Below are 20,374 nucleotides of genomic sequence, written 5' to 3' on the forward strand. Positions count from 1 at the left end.
AAGCAGCTCCTGAGCTCCCCTGGCCCAGCCTCACTAGGTCAGAAAACAAAACAATTCATCTGGGGAGGGATAAATAGGAAGCTGGCAAGACAGAGCACTATTGACTGCAAAGAAGAAAGGGAGGGCTGGTGTGCAGAAAGCAAGTGAGACAGGCAAATGGAGAACGCTTCCTGTCACACACCCTCTTGAGAATTGATGAAAGCTACCAAGCCTTTCTCCAGAACAAGAACATATGCATATGCATACCCAGTTTTACATAAAATTCCATGAATCCCCACCTTCTTTAGCCACACACACACACACACACACACACACACACACACTACACGCACACACCTCTTGTTTTAAAAAGTTTAACTGTAGAAGCTATGTTTACAAATCTTATCAACAATAAAGAAATTATGAAAAACTCTTTAATCATGGCAACTGTTTTGTATTAAAGAATTTTATTTTTCCAGTTGTAGTCTTGCCTGTACAAGTGTATCTTTCAAATACATTTGTTTTTAGAGGCAATTTCTAGAACTCTAAGAATGGCCAAAATGAACAATGGCAAGGGTAAAAATACTTGTTATCAGTGTTTTTCTCTTGTTGCATAGTGCACCTTGTTTGAGTAATTTTGTTTAAAGAAAAAAGGCTTCATTCTATTACCAAATTCTAGAGGACTAAAATGGAGAAGGCAATGGCAACCCACTCCAGTACTCTTGCCTGGAAAATCCCATGGACGGAGAAGCCTGGTGGGCTGCCGTCCATGGGGTCGCTAAGAGTCGGAGATGACTGAGCGACTTCACTTTCCCTTTTCACTTTCACGCATTGGAGAAGGAAATGGCAACCCACTCCAGTGTTCTTGCCCGGAGAATCCCAGGGACGGGGGAGCCTGGTGGGCTGCCGCCGTCTATGGGGTCGCACAGAGTCCGACACAACTGAAGCGCCTTAGCAGCAGAGGACTAAAATTACCTAATATTTGACTATGTGGGGCTCTTTTAGGAAAATTAAAACTCACAAAAGAGAATAAGTCTTGTTTTCCACCAGTCTCATGCACGTTGTATCCTGAATGGAGGAGGCACATCCTCAAGTCCAGTTAAAGGCACGCTGACTATGCAAATTGTGGACTTGCCTCGTGGCTCAGCGGCAAAGAATCCACCTGCAATGCGGGAGATGCGGGTTCAGTCCCTGGGTCAGGCAGACTCCCTGCAGAAGGAAATGGCAATCCATTTCAGTGTTCTTGCCTGGAGAATTCCATGAACAGGGGATCCTGGTCGGCTACAGTCCATGGGAACACAGAGAGATGGATACGACTTAGCAACTAAACAGCCACCACAAACTACGAATTGCACATTCTTCCTCTGTTTCATTGTAGGAACATGAGGCTCATCCTGATCTCTTCTTGAAGGCAGGTCTAGGGTCCTTGGCTTATCTTTTGCCCCCCAAATTGTGCAGAATAGAGATTTTCAGTTGAGGATGGAGCACTGAGGCAGCAGTGCCTGGACTGCCCACAGCCAAAAACACAGAAGACATTCTATCTACCCTCATAGCGCTTGGGAGAGCAGAAGGGGCACAGGTAACAGCTGGCAAAGAGAAAATGTGGGAGGAAGTGAGGGGAAATCAATAAAGCAGAGATGAAAAAGTAATGTGCTCTCCATGCCGTAAAGGAAAATCATGATGAAGGCCCAAGTTAACTCCCATAATGCTTTCAGGGATCAGAGAAATGACACTGTCAAAATAGGGCATTAGTTTTCTGAAGCCTACAGGCTGAATTTTATTTATTTAAAGTTAACTCCCATTTTAATACAAAAAAGATAGCATATTCTACATCAAAGGGAGAAAAACTTTTCCGAATGTATCCATTTCTCTTCTGAAGTGCATGAGCTGTCGCCATATAATGGTTTGTGGTGTTTTCTCGACTGTGTTTGCTTTTCTTTGCATCAGGAAATGCGCAATAAACAGACTCAAGCCTGGGTCTGCTTCTCTATGCCAAATGGCAGTCATATGATTTTGTGTGTGTTTTTGAATGCATTGTTAATTTTTAACTAAGATCTATATATGTTGCGTGACTGATGTTTCAAAGCAGGAGAGAAAGAGACAGGGATATGAAATCAGTCCTTGGTAAATTGTATCAAAGTGTAACTACAAGCTGTTGAGAGAATTGGGCTGGAGTGGCCTTTGAGGAATTATTCCGGTTTCTCTGGTGACCATTTCATCTCCCTTGGGAGTTCAGTCAGTGGTTGCCCGGAACTGCTCATCCTCCTCATGAGGATGGCCCAACCTGTTGGCTTTTTGAATATTGTTTCCATAACTGTGAGAGTAGATCAGGATTACCATCTTGCTGAATTACTGGTCTTCTCATTGTTCTTCATATGCTTTGCTCGTTTCTGAGCCTAAGTGTTCCTCTGTGGGTATAGAAGTCAATCAGAATGTACTAGAGCAGGTAAGAGCATGAACTTGACAGTCTGGGTTCAACTCCTGGGTCTGCCATTTACTAGCCCTGTGATAGTTACTTAACATCTCCGTGCCTCCGTCTCCCCATCTGGAAATGGGATGATTACCTACCTCACAGGGATGTTAGGAGGAGTAAATAAGTAACGGAAGGAAGTTGGTTAGATCAGTACCCACTACATAGTAATTCTTTATTATAGAGAGCTTCCAATGATGATGATGGTGGTTCTTATTTTTCTAATTACAACATAGTTTGTTTCCTCTGGGAAACCACTAACCCCTTCCTGATATTGTTCTGATATTGTTAAATAAGGTTGACCCTACCTGCTTTGTTCTAAGGGTGGAGACATAACCCAGGCCTGGGCAATCTGTGAATTCCACCCCCCTAACTACAGAGATTGGCTCAGGGATGGGAAAATTACAGAAGTTGATCCAATGAGGGTGAATCACAGGAGTTTGCTTAGAACTATTGGAAAAGGGACCCTGTCTTTTGTTTTGGGTAGTTAAGAAGCAAGATGTAAGCCTTGCAGCTACTATGTAGAGTCAGTTCATCTGAGACTGAATCTAGAGCAGAGGAAAGCAAAGCCAAGAGGTGGAGAGAGAACGAGAAGCCAGTTTAAATCATAGGACCCCGGGTTTGCAGCCACGCTGGGAACCCCTGAACCACTCCTGTGTAAATCAGTCTGTGTTGGGTTTCGCTAACTCTCACTGACTCCTCATATGTCCTCTACCTTGTTCAAACTCAACCCATCCTTTGAGACATGCTGCCTTCTGGAAGTCTCTGAGTTTCCATGGCACTTACTATCTGTGCCATCAATTTAGTACTCATTACCCACATTAGAATGTTTACTTTGATGGATGTATTTACTGTATCTCTCCAATTCTATGATTTGGTTCCATTTTTACTGTTTGGTGATTTCCATAGCGACTAGCACATCTCCTATTTCCTGTTTGCCAGATACTTTTTGCTTGAATTTCTTTTATCCTCTTATCAAAAGTGAACACATAGAAATACATGAAGTAAACCCTAACAGCAGTATAGGGTTGTTCTATAGGAAAATGTTGAGAGAGGAGCCCAGCTCCCTGTCACCCGTGAGGAGCAGCAGCGATAGAATGTGGCCTTGTTTATATTTGTCCCACCACACGGTAAGCTTCATAAGAGCAAAGGCTGGCTTTATTCTTAAATTAATTTTTGTTGAAGTATAGTTGCTTTGTGTTCGTTTCTGCTCTACAGCGAAGTGAATCAGCTATACATATATGTAGTAGCAGTGGTAATCCCTCAGTCACCTCCTACTCTTTGCGACCCCACGGACTGTAGCCCGCCAGGCTCCTCTGTCCATGGGATTCTTCAGGCAAGAACACTGGAGTGGGTTGCCATTCCCTTCTCTGGAGGATCTTCCCTACCCAGGGATCGAATCCAGGTCTCCTGCATTGCAGACAGATTCTTTACAGTCTGAGCTATAGGGAAGTCCTCTATATGTATACATACATCCCCTCTTTGTCAGACTTCCTTCTCATTTAGGTCACTGCAGAGCATTGAATAGAGCTCCCTGTGCTCTCCTGCAATCAGTATGTGTTTCCAGTGCCTTGCACAGTCCGTGACACATTTTAGGTGCTCCGTAAATACCTGTTGAATGATTGCTGCATTTACAGTGCAGAGAACTCTCAGAGCTATTACCTAGCCCTTACCAACACGTAAGGGAAATAGAGTAAGAAAGGAATTGCTGGTTCTATGTAGCCAACACCTTCCTCCCATTATTCTAAGCCCCTTCTACAATCACTTTATTCCTTTAAATCACAGGAATAAATAAAGCCATTCCTTAGGATGACAGATGAGGTGTAATGACAATAGCATGTTTGGAATTTCTAAGTCTGGGAAAAGACCAGTATGAATTCCAGACCTAACAGAGAAAAGCTCACCATCATTAGGATGAGTGAGTGAAAGGGTATGAAAGCTGAATCACAGATTTAGAAAAAGGCACTGCATTGGAATGTTCAAAACATACACAAAGAATTCTAGGTTTTGGGACCTTTCTTATTTTCTTAGGTAACATTATGTAGCATTAGTTCCATTACAGCTCTATGTATCGTAAATCGAAGAAAATATAAACCACTCTTCCTTTGAATTAGTTGATTCTTCCCCACAGAAAGTATTCATAAAATACTCATCTCCTTTTGCAACTCAGTATTTTCCATTCACTTGTTATCATCCTAAAATTATTTTTATTATATCAGTGCTCTTCACAAAAACATTCATTTGCTCCAACAGTGTAGAGTCCAAGCTAAACCAGATAGCCAAGATCTTCAATAATTTGACCCCAATCCACTTTTCTGTGTGTAAACTTTTCCCTGTTCTTCCATCCAAGCCTCTATTCCGTTCACCTTTGTCTCTTTCCTCTCCTTGCTTCTCACTTTTATGCTTATTAATCTGTCTCTGTCTGTTTAGCATGTGGTTTTATTTTAAGCAGTATCCTTTAACCACTCCAACAAAGATGAACTTTCTTTCCTCAGTTCTTGGAGTATTTATGGTCACTTCTTCCTTTTATCGTCTGAGATTTTCATCATTTCACGTGAGTTCATCTTCTGTTACTTACTTTGAATCCTTTAACAGCAGACATCAGACCTTGGACTCCTTTACATTGTGCTTTCCATATAATCCGGATTATTTCCATAGTTATTGTAATAACCCAGGTGATATCCTTTCACTATTCATGCTTGGGGAGGTTTTATCCTTTTTCAGTTAGTAGGAGGTAGCAGAGGATGAGATGGTTAGATAGCATCACCTACTCAATGGACATGAATTTGAGCAAACTCTGGGATATAGTGAAGGACAGAAGAGCCTGGTGTGCTCCAGTCCATGGGGTCACAAGGGAGTCAGAGATGACGTAGTGACTGAACAGCAGGAACCACAGAAAGTGCCAATCGCCATAAAATTCTCAAATTTATTAATACTCCTCATGACCAAAATTAATCAGAATTGCTTTCCAAATTATATTTTTTACAAAGATCTTAATCTTTCTCTACCGAGTACTTTATGATTCAATGAAAAAAAAAATTCACCAGGTATCCAGTAGAAAATGGGGATTGGGATATGCATAAACTAATGAATGGGTATCAAAATATGAAAAGATGAGTATCTTCACTCAAAATTAAAGAAGTTCAAATTAAAGTCAAATTCCATCTTTCACTTCTGAGACTGATAAAGATTAAAAAAATTAAAATTGCCAGTGAATGATATGGACAAAGGTGTAGAGAAATAGGAATTTACATATACTGTCCAGAGTACAAATTTGGTATAGCCTCTTTCGAGGGCTATTTAGGAATATACATGAACATTTAAAATTTCCCCAACCTTAGAGTGAAGAAGTTCACTTTTAGGCATTCTTCTTACAGATATAATCATATAAATGCATAAACATATCTATGTGTTAACAGATGTTCATTGTGGTATTATGTATAATACCCAGTGCACTTCAGTGGTGGATTAACTCACGGTGGAGTGCCGAGCTGTGGTGGGGCTGGGACTTGAATCCAGGCAGACTGGCTCCATGCTTATAAAGGCAGGGCTTTATTACTGCCAACTGAACTTATTTAGGGCCCTTCTCTTAGGAGCTCAACATCCTCCGTAGACATTGTCTGTTTTTTTTGGCCAGGAGGAAGAGTAGTTAGGAGTAAGTCATAAATATTACTACAGTCATTAAACAAGTCAGCAATAGAGATGAGACTAGAATTCCTATCTTCTTGACTCAACCCATAAAACACTCTGCCATTTCTCATCTCAGTTTTGAGTTGACACACATTTATTTAACTCTGTGACATGTCTGCCAAAAAAAAATGTTCTAATGAATCTTTCAGGGTGTTCTGATAGCTGCTCTGTTTTGAAGTGTATCTGATGAATGATTTATATATTAGATTTATTAAAAACACGTCCATTACTTTGAGGCCTTGGGTGGATATTTAAAGGAAGAATATGGCATATTCAACCCAGCAGTTATGATTTCCCATAAGTAGCTAAGGGATGGCCCACTAGGGGATGTCAGATTAAAAAGACTTCTGAGAAGGTGAGTGGATTTGGCCTCTCTAACTCAAGATGCAGAAACAGAACCAACACAGAAAGTAGTCTTGCCTCCATTCCCTATGGCTTAAAACTTCATATTTCTTTTGCAAAGGCAAGCAACTGATTCTACTCCTGCTTGGTTTGACTTGCGAAGCTCCCATTGCATTTGGACAAAATGCAATTCTGACAGTAGTATGCAAACACCAAGTGTCAGCGTGCCTAATGAATTTAGGAAGAAAAACGATCAAAAGTATAAAGATCTTTCAAAAGAAACACTGGTACACAGATTCATAATTCCTTCTAGGAAGTCAACTTCAGAAGGGGCGCTAGAGGACAGAACATAAAGGTTCAATTCATTCTCCCTGTCTCTGTTTTCTAATTAAATTTTAGGACATGACAAAAATATTCTAGGGTTTGGGAGAGAAAAAGGTAAAAGGTTTGTTAAGAACACAAGATTTTAAGATTCATCTAAGAAAGCTAGGCTAATATATCAACCTGGATTAGTCTGCCAAAAATATGAAAATACAAAAACATCATAAATTAGTCAGTTGTCCATGGCTATAATCTGTTTGCCTGATGCCAGATGTACGTATGATAGGAAAAACAGTTGGCTTTAAAACAGCTGGAAAATGTTAAGCACTTATATAAGATAACACATTTTTAAAAAATATCAAATGGATTGGTATCTTATTAGGGTATGCAGTTTAACAGAAGTGGCTATGATTTAACTCGGACCAATGGTAAATTTTTCCATTTTAGCATTTCAGTGTTCATTTAGGGAACTATAATACCATGTAGTACAAACCCGTTATTAAATCAGTGCATTCATTATCTGAAATAAAAGTTTTATTCAATCGCTGTATTTTGATAGACTAGACTATTGCACCTGAGTAGGAGATAATGGATTGAAGAGAGTGTCCTTGAAGGAGAGGAGCTCAGACCTCCTCTCTTGCACATTCTCAGGAGACAGTTTCCGATGCTATCAAGACTTCAGAAGGCTTGCAGGGACTGTGAGCCAGCCCCACGTGCTATAACAAATCAGTGCACGAACCAGCTAACCATGTAACTGGAGAGAGGAAAGAATGAAATCATTTCTGCTCAAAATCTGTCGATGTCATCTTTTAATCTATTTAGGGTGATCAGCTCAGCTGGCTTTATGGCAACCCAGCCATGTGTATGGTAAGGACTCACTAGAAGCCGCCATCAAAGTTAGTAAATCTGTTTCAGCTCTCTGCAGGCTCTACTTGCTTAGCCTAATCCTTCTATTTCTCTGCTGCCCAGCAATTAGAGAAAGAGCAGGGAGAATTCTGAGTGATAAGAGAGAGGATGAAACAAACAAGGCAGACATGCACCTATACAACACTGATCTGGAAAAATATTACTAGTAGGTATTTTCACAGCCTGATATACATAAGCCTTTTTTTTAAAGGCTCCTTCAAAAAATGCTTACTTTCCCATAGCTCCCTATAACTTTGTGCTGATAGTCTTCTAACACAACTTTGTATTTTGGATGCTCTAATAGCCATCAGCATAGACTAATTTTTAAAATTGGAAGTATACTTGATTTACAGTGGTATGTTGGTTTCAGGTAGATAGCACAGTGATTCAGTTACACATGTATATATGTGTTCTCGTTCAGATTTTTTCCATTAAAAGTTATTAGTGAAAGTGAAGTTGCTCAGTCGTGCCCGACTCTTTGCAACCCCATGGACAGTAGCCTGCACCAAGCTCCTCTGTCCATGGGATTTTCCAGGCAAGAGTACTAGAGTGGGGTGCCATTTCCTTCTCCAGGGAATCTTCCCCACCCAGGGATCAAACCCAGGTCTCCTGCATTGTAGACAGACGCTTTACCGTCTGAGCCACCAGGGAAGTATAAGTTATTAGAAGGTATTGATTATACTTTCCTGTGCTATACAGTAGGTCCTTGTTGTTTATCTATTTTATATATAGTAGTGTGTATCTGTTAATCCCAGACTCCTAATTTACCCTTCCATCCCCCCTTCTCTTTTGGTAACTATAAGTTTATTTTCTATGTGTATAAGTTTCTTTCTGTTTTCTAAATAAGTTCATTTGTATCACTTTTTAGATTCCACATATAAATGATTTCATATACTTGTATTTTCTGTCTGACTTAGTATAACAATCTCTCAGTCCATCCATGTTCTTGCAAATGGCTATATTTCACTTTTTCTTTTTATGACAGGGTAATACCCTATTGTATACATCTACCACATTTCTTTATCCATTCATCTGTTGATGGACATTTAACTTCCATGTCTTGGCTACTGTAAATTGTGCTGCTATGAATATTGGCATGCATGTATCTTTTCTAAATAGATATCTGGATATAGGCCTTGGAGTGAGATTGCAGGATCATATGGTAACTGTTTTTAGTGTGTTTTAAGGAACCTCCATTCTGTTTTCCATAGTGACAGTACCAATTTACATTCCCATCAACAGTGTAGGAGGGTTCCCTTTCTCCATGCCCTCTCCAGCATTTATTGTTTGTAGACTTTTTGGTGATGGCCATTCAGACTCCAGTGAGGTGATGCCTCACACTATATTTGGATGCATACATTGCTACAAAGATCTCTAGGAAATGCTCTTCAGCAGTAGATCTGGGAAATTATGAAAAAACACTCACCAGTATAATGTGTGTTAAAAGATGGTTCTGCTGCTTTCTGAATATTTACTAGCTATTTCCATTTATTTACACACATAAATTGCATCACCCTACTGATGTAAACTGTTAAAAGCTTGAAGTAATCTATTAAAAGCCTGAGGAAGTGAAAGGGGGAGAGAAGAATATAGTAGCTTGGTAAGGGTAGCATCAGCATTCCCTCATCCCCAAAACAATCCTTCCCACAGGGATGATTTCAAATTTTCCCGCACAGAAAAGGAAAAGAATTCTTGATTGGAGAGGAGTTACCATGTCTTGAACATCTGTATTGTTTCCCCACTTTACAGCACTTGAGTGAAAAGAGCACAGGGGATAGTGATTCCCCCTCTGAAGTAAGGAGGCCCAACATCAGGCCAGCTCCAAATTGAGGTCATGGTTAGTTTCATCCGCTGTGGTTTTCCACTTGGAGCTCAAAAGCAGTGCCTTGGATCACAGGTAATTGCTTTTTCTGGGCACAGTATGAGAGTGGTTTATGAGAGAGGAGATGGAAATAGGTGAGCCCTCTAAACATAGTGTCTTCATCCTGCCTAAGAGTCCCCCTGCTTACCCCTGACGAATGTGGAGGCAGGAAAGTTTGCAGGATTCTAAAGAGGCTTTAGTCAATGCTCCTCATTTTGGCCTGGAATTAGGACCCTTTGAAAAGTTAGCACTTTTCTTTTTTTTCACATGAAAGATCCCTTCATATCAATGGGTGTTTCATAGGTCCCAGGGTCAGAATGTAGGCTGATATACTAGGTAGTAAGCACCAGTCATCCTTCTTAACTAGCCAGCATATGTCCACTTGAAATGGCTAATATATGTACCTTTAGATTCCTTTGTCAAGCTTTTAATGACTGCAACCTCCCCAAAATATATTTGTTTCCTGTTTTTTCGGTGCTACAAAGGGGGTTGTTTTTCTGTTTCCTTATATTGATGTGAGGGCTTGACTTTTGACAATTTAAACTCTGTAAGAAACCCTGGAATTTGGAACCATTGTCTTTATTCACTCATTAAGGAACAAAGTCGCTTTCCAAAATAAATAGACTTGAAGTCTAGACTGTGGGAGCCAGAAGGAGTAGAGTTAGGCACAGAAATGCTGTATTTTTGAAGAAACTAATCGTGAAAATAGTGCAGAGGTACACAGAGGCTGCAGCTGTTGCTTGTAAGGATAAATGAGGTAGTGGATACTGTTATGGGCTGAATTGTGTTTGCCCAGAATCCATATGTTGAAGCCCTAACCTCCAGTACTTTATGTGACTAGATTTGGAGACAAGACCTTGAAAGGGGCTCTGCATTTGACCCTTAGCAAATGTCAGCCTGATAAAGAAGATACTGAAAGAACCAGAAGAGCCTGGGGAAAAGGCAATTACTTGTGCTTGTTGGGTGTGGTGAGTGGAGGTGGGAGAGAGGAGAGGTGCAGAGTTCTCATAAAAAGAGAGTGGCATTTTGTCAAGCAGATGACATGGGGGCAGAGGTGGAAAGATACCAGGGGCACTCAAACATGAAGGTATACCATGTCGCTGGGAAAAAGCACCCAGTGTGATAGAGGACAGAAAACACAGGGGAGAGTGCTGGGAAGTAAGATCTGAAGAACAGGTCAGCACAGCTTCTGGAGGGCCTTGTATGAAGGGTTTTGGATACTGTCATGTAGGCAATAATGAAGGAAAATACATGGTTTTTTAATATCTCAAAATTTCTTTAGTTTCTGCCCTATGTTTTTCTCACTTTCATTGCATATCTTTAGTCAGACTTCAAGTTCCTTCTCTCCTAGTCCATCAGCCAAATTGCTCCTTAAAAGCCATCTCTTATAGAGGCTTAGTGATTTTCCATTGACACCCATCCTTGAAAGGTAATGGATAGCCTTCAGGTCCTAGACCCTGTGTAAGTTTTGTCACTAATTTGATGGATTTTGTAGGGCATGTCATTTTTGCAATTTGTTAAGAACTGACAACAATAGTCACAGAGATCAACCAAAGTATGTTGGGTTTCAAAAAAAACACTGACTAGGTGAGCAAAATGTGATTAAAAGTTAATATATACCCCATCCTCTGGCCTGGGTGTATTCTTTCTCTCTCTCTCTTTGTATCTGAACTAAAATGACATCTATCAATCATGGAACATGGCCAAACAGTTACAGTTCTAAGATTAATTGGAAATGCATACCATTTCTTGGAGAAGATTCAGGAAGAATTTTTACTGATGCATGTTTATATATTACAGGCAAAAATGAAAGTTACATTCACTCTTTATTCAAAATAAACTTCACCACTTACATGCAAATAGCTATACAGTACCTTTTGACTATGGTGGGGAAGCTTAAGGACACTGCAGAATACATATCTAAACAATTAGGTGGTGGGAGAATGTGCTGAACGTCTGAAGAGACAGAAGTAGTCTTTCATCATCAGTTTCTGCTCCTATGCCCTACCTGTAAATAACAGTAAAGGTACACATCTATCTAGCAGTCTCTTCGGCACACCAATATAAAAAGCTTTCATTCTGACCAACAGTTAGTTTTTGTGTTCCTAGGATTTACTCTTCTAATAAAATTTTCAAATACATTATATAATTTTAATTATATAAAGGCCATTCTTGCAAAAGCAGTATAAATGAAGTGGTTAAGAACAAGAGCTCTGGTGTCAGACCTTCCTGGTTTGAGTCCTGGTTCTTCAGTTTGTGGTGACCAGGTCCTAGTCGTTTTTTATCTCTGCACCATAGAGGATCACTGTGAGGATGAAATGAAAGAATGCGGGTGAAATGCATGCTTAGCACAATAGTGGGTGAAACTAATAAGCTGCAATATAGAAAAGAACATTCTCTGCTATATACTGGGCCTCAAAAGTGAGTTGATAGGGAGACCGTATAGAATGCCGAATTCAACTGTCATGTACAACTGCAACCTTTCTGGTCAGTGGACAAGAAATGATAATGATGAGGTAATTGGTAAACCATACTACCAGAAAAAAATCAACCAGTGACTCAGAAAAAGCTGACTTTACACAACTCTAGCAGGAAGCTAAAAGTTCAGAGAGTTTGTGTTGCTAGGGAACATTTTGAAATCTTGAAGGGAAACACATGTTTACATCTAGGTAGAAAGTCATTTGGGGCCTTATTGTTTAACAAAAGGCCTATGAATTGCAGTATTTAAATCCTTAGGACAGCTGTGCCTCAGTGACACAAAGATTTCAGAATGGTGATGAGAACGGTTAGTGTGGAGAGCTTGCTCCTAAGCAAGCTAAGTGCTTGCCAGCAAGCCACGTGGATCATTTATCCTCAGGGTAAATGCGTCACGGGTGCCAGAACCAGTGCCGGTGCCATCTTGCTCATCTCTACCTCTAACAGGGTCTGGAACACTAAAAGGCAAACACAGAAAATGGTGAGTTTTCACTCTTGACCTTGCCCAGAGCAGATACACAATTGATAGCTGTTGAATACAGTTATCTGCCATGTATCTGCCACTGCAAAGTCAGCTTCTTTGGAGGTAGGACAAGGATAAAGACTCTTGTATTTTGTGCGCCTGACACTCAGCACCCACTGTGTTTGGTTCTGTGGTATGTTTTCCCTGAGGAGTTCTCCATTATCACACCAAGTGGAACCAATGTTAAAATATTTACCAGGTCTCCAACTCGTCTCCTTTTTTATCTTAATAGAAATTCTACCTGTAACATGATTGAAATGAAAATGTCTTCCCCTAGATCTGAAAATGATGTTCAGGTTAGGGTTATTTAAAATTAGAAAAGGAATGCAATTCAAAAGAAATATTCAAGAAAAAATATAATGATGATAAAATCAGCAATATCAGATGGCATTTGCTATTAATTTGGTGATGTTAATGATAGAAGTGAGGCATGAGATATTACATAATATTTCATCCAATCACATATTTATAATAAGTATATGTTTTCATTAGTAAATAATAAAAGCATGAGAAGAAAACAAAAATCTTTTCTACTATCATCCAACTTTTTAGTACAATAAAAATTTCTCATATGGCAGAATTTCCTCTCTAAACTGAGAAATTCTCTTGTAACTAAAACTGTCATGAAGTTGCCACATTAGACTAATGACCTTTAGTTATAATTGGAATAATTGAATTTTAAATTGTCAAGAAAACGGAACTGAAATTCATAAAATTTGCCAAGAGAATAGCTCTTTGATATGCATTTGACAATCTGAAAAATATGACAGCTTAAAAAAAGTGAATCTGCTACTGCATTATCCAAGGGCAAAGCAAGCACTTGAATCTTCTTTTTAAAAGCATTTCCCCCTCATGATCTCAAGATTAAAAAATTTCTCAGCCACTTTTGTTGAATTTGCAATACACTTGCTTTAAGTCTTCTTTTGGAGAAACATTTTATCAGTTAAAATTTTTACATGAATCCCATACCCAATGTAAGAATCATTTATAGCTAACTTATTGTAATCACATTTAATGATATACTCACAATGATGCCCAGTCTCCAGTCAGAGTATGGAAGAAATAAGCAATTATTTAACTGGGTAAAAATTATAATGCGTAGGAATGAAGTGTTTTAAATTTCTGTGGATTAAAAAGACGATCCATTCCTGAATTTATTCCACATTGAAAACTGTTGACACTAGAGGTGAGTATTGACAGAAGTAGGGCTGATCAATATTGAACCCTAAGGGTCAAAGGACTTCATGTTTGGTATAATAAGCAACTTAGTTTAAGTATTACAGTATTTCAGTAAAGTAACAATTATTAAGGGTCAGGCAAGGTTTCTATTATAAACTCTAATTCAGAGAGGCTTGGGGATGTGTTGTTCCAGAGTCTCTTAAAGGTATATAATAGTATGATTGAAGCAAGATGATAGTTTTGGAAATAAACAAAGAGAAAGTGAGTCATTATACTCAAAGTTGAAGAATTAAATTACTTCCATTCTTCAGATTTAAAACCCATCTTTTCTTACCATCTCCATGGAACTTTTATGAGATCTTTAAACCCAGGAAGCTTTAGATGAGAGGTAAATCTCTTTTGAGTTTTTAAGTGGCTTGAAATCTTTACTTTTGAAAATTATCTAGCACATTCAAGTAGGCTGTAAATTATAAGTACAACCAAAGGGAGCTCTGTATCTGTTCAGCCAGATATGGTTCAATGAAATCTCAGAAACACCCTCTACACTTTCCACTTAGTTGTGTGTAGAACATTAGTAACACATGGAAATCATTATTTTTTACTCAAACATACTTGATCTTGTTGGCCTACTGAACTGCTTAAGGTTTGGTTTTTCAGCAAATCTGTTTATATAACTAAGAAATAGTGTCTTAATTATTTACACTAAAATTTGTGCTGAACACATTGTGACTTAAACTTGGAAAAAGCAAACAATAACTATAATATTTACCAATTCCTTTATAATAATAAAATAATACCAAAATAAATGATTACATAGAAGTGTATATTGCTTGGCCTAAAATTTAACAACATAATTAAAAATAATAATAATTAGGGAATAAATTAACATGAAATAGTTTAACATGGAAAAGTGTAAGATTATGGAATTTGGGTTTGAAAGAAAGGCTGGCTTATCTGAACAGAGTGGGAGAGGCTAAAGTACTAACTCTAGTACTTTCTACCTATACTGAGCTCCATATCAGCACAATTTATGAATCCTTAAGTACTTCCTAGGCAGACACTAAGTAGTCTGTCCCCTTGTGACCCTTCCTCTAGAATTCAGAATGTATAGATACCTTCAAACAACAGAAGTGGGCATTGATCAGTCAAGGAAGAAGCCGTGTGCTTTCAGTTTCCATTACATTAAACAAAATACTCATTAGTGCTTGGCATCTTCCCAAGCAGACACAATCTAGGTGTCCACTGAGGCCTCATTGTGCAGTTAAGAAGCTTAAAAAGACTTTCTAGACATCAGCTAGAGACATTTAAGGAATGGATAAAACTACTCCAAGGTAAGAAGGCTGGAATTACTGGAAATGAACACACATAGAATTTCAACTGTGAACTAGACAAACTATATTTATAAAGGTCAGATTAGACATACAAGGAAAGAAGGACTAAAGAGCCCTCTGCTTAATCATCATTACCCTCCTTGGAGAAACCACAGTATGCGTTACTATGGTAGTATCCAGTCATATGAAAACAAAATCACATCTAGATATATGGTAGCAAAAATAATCTGATGGAAACCTGTGATCACAACATAATTATTCCTATCTTAATAAGAAAACTAAGTGCTAGTATTACTAAGAGGTCATAATAGTGTAAGTTTGCTTTGAAATCCCTATCCATTAAAACTATGGAAAGTTTTATTGACAAACAGCCATTCCCAGATCCAAAATAGCTCCTAGAAAATTCTAGACAGCAACTACTTGCATGCAGATCAGACCTACAAAAGAATTCCCCCAAGTGTTTTCTTCCCTTCCTCTCTTTCTCCCATCTATCCATCCATCCTTTCATCCATAAGCATTTGCTAAGTACTTGGCTCAGATGGTAAAGTGTCTACCTGCAGTGTGGGAGACCCAGGTTCGATCCCTGGGTTGGGAAGATCCCCTGGAGAAGGAAATGGCAACCCATTCCAGTACTCTTAACTGGAAAATTCCATGGACTGAGGAGCCTGGTGGGCTACAGTCCATGGGGTCGCAAAGAGTCAGACCTGACTGAGCAACTTCACTTTCACTTTCACTTTCATTTGCCAGGCACTGTGCCAAGTGCAGGGGCTACAATAGTGAGTAAGACAGACAAGGCTTTAGGTGGACATGAAATCACGGGCTAACACGTAAGGCAAAAGGTTTTATATGATCTCTGTTTCTTTCAGTATTAAAATAACCTTATTTGAGAAATCTCAGGGAAGACCAGTACTTCAAAATTCATTCACGTTACTTGTCCCTCATCTTCTTTAGGGGAATAGAAAGAAAAGCTTTTTATGGCAAAATTTATCTTAAAGAGACATTTGTCTTTCTACTTTGACTCACACAGTCTAATCTACCAGAAAATTGTGGGAGCAAATGTTAAATATAAACTCTTCTCAAAAGGATGCTGTGTTATCTTGCTGTGAGGGATACATGAAAGAACACGCAAAAGGAGAGAACATGCTTCACATGGACCGTGCAAACCTCCCTGAGTTTGCCACAATATACTCTCCCTGCTTTTTAACTCAAAGATACCATTCTATCAGTACTTAACACAGATTTTTAAATCCCAGAGCTGATAATGCTTCCCAGCTACAGCTGGATGTATCTGGTAAGCAGCATGTAGTAGGAAACCTCACAGGGGATAAGGTTCCTAACAGTCAACTAAGGGTTCAGATCCCCTAAGAGGTGCCCCTGGTGTGCAGAGCACTTAACCCTTCGACCAGTACCAACATGACTATTCACAAATTATTGATGTCCCTAAATCCCTGGCAGATTGCAGACAGCTCTTACATCCATTGAAACCCAAGCATATGGCCACTAATGGGATGGATTAAAAAAACACACATATACACATTCATTCTTTGCCACATGAATATAAAGCCACTGAAATGCTAGAAGGTGATTGAACTGGATGGAACAGTGTTAAATACATGCTTAGCTTCATGTTATGGATCATTCCCATTGACATCTATCTGCTTCCTTGGTACAGTTTAATTAAAGCTGTCTGGAACAAGTCTGCTCTCTAAATGATCGCTGAGCAATGAAAAGGTGAAACAGGAGGAGGCTTGAGGCCTTTGTGTGTGTGTGTGTGTGTAAAGCATTCAAATGACTGTCTCTGTGGCTAAGAATAGCAGCAGGGAAGAAATTCATTTCCAGAATTAGCTAGCCATTAGCTTTTCTGTAAGAAAAGGCAAGGCTCCTTCTGATGTCATCTTAAAACACCAGAAGTGAAGTTAGGTAATACCAGATCTTAAAAACTCACACAGAGCTATATTCTGGTCCAAAATAGAGATTCTTTGCCAGTCCAGGTTCAATGCATGAGATAGGGTGCTCAGGGCTGGTGCACTGGGATGACCCAGAGGGATGGGATGGGGAGGGAGGTGGGAAGGGGGGTCAGGATGGGGAACACATGTACACCCATGGCTGATTCATGTCAATGTATGGCAAAACCCACTACATTATTGTAAAGTAATTAGCCTCCAATTAAAATAAATTTAGAAAAATAGAGATTCTTTTTGTGGGGCGGGGAGGGTTCTAAAGCAGTAAATATTACAGCAAACTTTTCTTATTTGTAGTTACTTTGCAAAATATGACCCCTAATTTTGCCTAAAATAGTCCTTTTCTTCAGATAGTTTTGTAACTACATGGCAGGAACACCATCTATTTGGGTTTATAGCATATAGAATACTAGCATGGCAAGTAGATAGCTTCAAACAATTGTATTCCTTGACTAACCTTCATGTTTCTGGCACTGTTAAGGTTCTAAGGAAACTATAAACAAACATGGATTCAGGAACACAGTTAAGAGATTGAATTTTAAATTAGCTAATTATACCTACTTCTTTTCTATGGTACTTTTCTCCCCTTTGTTATGATTTTATTTAGAACAATATAAATTATATTTGTTCCTCAATACCAGAATTAATTGTGCTTTATAAAAGTGTCCGAAGGACTATGGCATGTTTAAAAATGTCATTCATTGGCTTCTCCGCACAAATCCATCAGTCATGATGTGAGCTTATCGTCTTCATTTAATATTTATTTGGTATCTACTTCGTATATGACGCCGAGTTATACCCTGTGTTCTTCTTCCCCACTCCTACCCCTAATCACTCTCTCTCTGTCTCTCTCATAGTATGCTCATCCAGGCTGGCAAAAGGTAACAGTAGCACTAAGAGAAAAACACCCTAAATTCCCTTAGGATGCTCTTCAGGAGTGCAGATTATCCTAGCCCTCATGCATAACAGAATTAGTCAGGCCTAGAAGATATTATTTTGAAGCAAACAGGTCATAAGTTAAAGCCTATGAATAGGATAACATTTGAGTGCTGGAAACTCTGGGAGACAGAAACCAAGCAAAAGCATCCTCAACAAACTCAAACATAGGGAAGATGTACACAGTGAAAGTCACCAAGGAATGATGGTGTCAGATGAGCGAAAACTGAAGACTACAGGGCAAGCAAAAGGGCCCAGCTGAGTCCAGTTGTCCAGCTGTCCCCATGAAGGCACCAGACATGTGAATGAAGCTGCCTTGAGCCCTCCAGACAAGCCAGATATCAGATAAATTCCAATGAGTAACTCTCATTAATGCTAAATGGAGCAGAACAATTGCTCAGCAGAATCTTGCCCAAATTTCTGATTCATAGAATCATGAGATATAAAACAATGGTGGTTTTTAAGTCACTATGTTTTAGAGTATTCTGTTATGCAGCAGTATATAACTAGAATGGAGGGTAGGCAATAAAATGAATGTGTCATGATAAGCCCCCAAATTAGAGTTATAGTTGTACCTTCCCTGGTGGCTCAGTGGTAAAGAATTCACCTGCCAAGGCAGGAGACGCAGGTTCTATTCCTCGGTCAGGAAGATACCCTGGAGGAGGCGATGGCAACCGGCTCCAGTATTCTTGCCTGTGAAATCCCATGGACAGAGGAGCCTGGTGGGCTACAGTCTATGGGGTCGCAAAAGAGTCAGATATGACAGCAGCTAAACAGGAACAGGAAGTAGGAACTGAAGAGGGGCACATGTTCTAGGGAAAAGATCCTAAGTTTTCTTCTGTGTTTATAACAGACTGTCAGATTTTTTCTGTAAAGGACTTTGTGGACTGTATGACCTGTTACTCAACTGTGTCACTGTAGGGCAAAAGAATCCACAGACAATATGTAAATTAATATAGGGAGCTGAGTTTTAATAAGCCTTTACAAAAACAGACTGCTGGCCAAAGTTGGCCATGGGTCGTAGATTGCTCATCCCTGGTTTATAATGTCTGAGATACTGAGGAAAATTCAACTGGAAATATGCTATACATAGATGACACACAGGAATGGGGCTCTGTGACAAGTCAGGGCTGGAGATATGGATTAGAGAATAGAGAAAATTTTTGAAGAGAGCCTAGGATACTACTGTTATATCTTCTTAAGGTTACTTTTACTTTGATATTTCTTTTAAATGGTATCAGTTAGGATATTTGGTAAACACATTAGTGGGCTGAGGGATTAGTTGAATCTTTAGGTGGTACCACTGAACCAGGGAGACAGCCAGAGGATAAAATCAAATAGATTTTCATATATATTAATAGTGGTCCTAGGTCCACTGTCGATGGTTTTCAAATCTGTACAATTTCAAATCAATATATTTTATGAGTAAATGGGCTATTCTAGAACTATTTTTTCAAAGTGTGGCTAATATTCTAATTTTTAATTTATATCACATTTATAATTTATTTGAACAATGCTGAGTTTGGAAATACTTCTTGCTCATATTTGAAAACCATCTATAACATTAATATCCAAGTATTTATATCCTAAACTATCTTGAAAAGTCAGTGGTTATTTTCCATAATTTATGATATATTGAAGGCATTTTATCATGCTGTTTACTGTTATGGGAAAAAAGTATGACCTTTAAAGGAAAAAAAACAGGCAGCTTTTTAGTTCTCCTGCATATCTGTTAAGTTTATGGATATTTATTTTAGGCTTTATAAAAATTCTATCAGGGAGCTAAACAATTTAGACTCATATAGCATGTAAATTCTATTAAACAAGGGTTCTTTACCCTTTCACCTATTGCCCTACATGTGCTTGGTACAGTGGTACAACTATTCAGAACAAATACTAATAGTCTGCCTAAAATCCTTAATATAACTAATGCAGTCATGCTAGAGGGGGTCTGGTGAATATTCAAAGGGATTTTTAGCCATCTAAGGCAAAGAATGGTTTGAACAGTTCTGTTTTTGGCCACAAAAAGAGCAACCTGTTTGAGAGGTGAAGGTTTCTCGTGGCTCCTGCAATTTGATAAAGTACAGACCTTGCCACATTCCCTCATAGACCTGTGACCTCAAGCTCTGGCCTTTAGACTTTTTTCCTCCTTGAGAGAGAAATGATTAGTAAGGTCCTTCTGTTAGATATGTTAGCAGTTTCTGCTAAAAAGAGGATTTTAATACTACTGAATTGCAAAGAACACGAGGCAAGGCTTTACTCTAGATACTAAGACAAACCTGGTTTAAGCTGATGCCATAGCTCCTATGAAGGGCCATTTGTTTAGCTCTATTAGTATTTTCTCTCTCTTTTTTTTTCCACCTTCATAGCTTGGTTTCAAACCCTGTCTGGGACACCTGC

Source organism: Ovis aries, chromosome 7 (genome assembly GCF_016772045.2).
Source record: "Ovis aries strain OAR_USU_Benz2616 breed Rambouillet chromosome 7, ARS-UI_Ramb_v3.0, whole genome shotgun sequence".
In the NCBI taxonomy this organism is placed as follows: Eukaryota; Metazoa; Chordata; class Mammalia; order Artiodactyla; family Bovidae; genus Ovis; species Ovis aries.